This window comes from Propithecus coquereli, unplaced genomic scaffold (assembly GCF_000956105.1).
Source record: "Propithecus coquereli isolate 6110/MARCELLA unplaced genomic scaffold, Pcoq_1.0 Scaffold164, whole genome shotgun sequence".
In the NCBI taxonomy this organism is placed as follows: Eukaryota; Metazoa; Chordata; class Mammalia; order Primates; family Indriidae; genus Propithecus; species Propithecus coquereli.
The window spans coordinates 31,681-32,228 of record NW_012140969.1 but is presented as its reverse complement, the minus strand read 5'-3'; the positions used below and the strand labels follow the sequence as shown (position 1 = coordinate 32,228).

At 54.7% G+C, this 548-nt stretch overlaps 1 protein-coding gene across 1 annotated transcript in view; it reads right to left on the bottom strand.

Moving 5' to 3' along the window:
- The window catches only part of MUC16 (mucin 16, cell surface associated), a 110,889-nt gene that overhangs the window by 78,730 nt on the left and 31,611 nt on the right, over positions 1-548 (bottom strand). The gene's annotated exons all lie outside the window — the stretch shown is intronic.

Sequence of the window (548 nt, the reverse complement as noted above, 5' to 3'; positions counted from 1 at the left end):
GTGATGCCGTGGGTCAGCTGGCTCAGCTCCCCGTACAGCCGCTGTCTGTCCAGCCCGTGGCCTGTGGGGTCAGGGCGGAGGGTGCAGGTGGCGTCTACTCCAGTGGCTGCTCCATCCTTCTCAGGCCTGGGGAGGGAAGATGAGAGGAATGACAATAAATAGATTGCTCAGGGAAGGGTCCTGAGATTCCTGGGGGTAGGACAGGAAGAGCTGTCTCAAAAAAAGATGCTCTTCTTGTTGAAAGTGAGATGGGAAAAAGGGAATTCAGAAGGATGATCAGGGTAGGGGCTCAGTCCTGCTGATGATCTCTGCAGAATCTCTCAGTGGAGGAGGAAGGTGGTAGGATTGGGAGACACCTTGGTCCTGGAGCCAGTGATTCCTGAACTCCACCCCTACTGAGAACATCCACAGCGAGGGAATGAACGAGACCTACCAAAGTCCTTGGACTTAGAAACTCTTGGGGTAGCCCTGGCTGGCTTTTCTAAGGTCTCACCTGAGCGAGGTCAGTCTGCAGCCAGAGTACAGAGGGCTGACACTGGTGTTGTTGA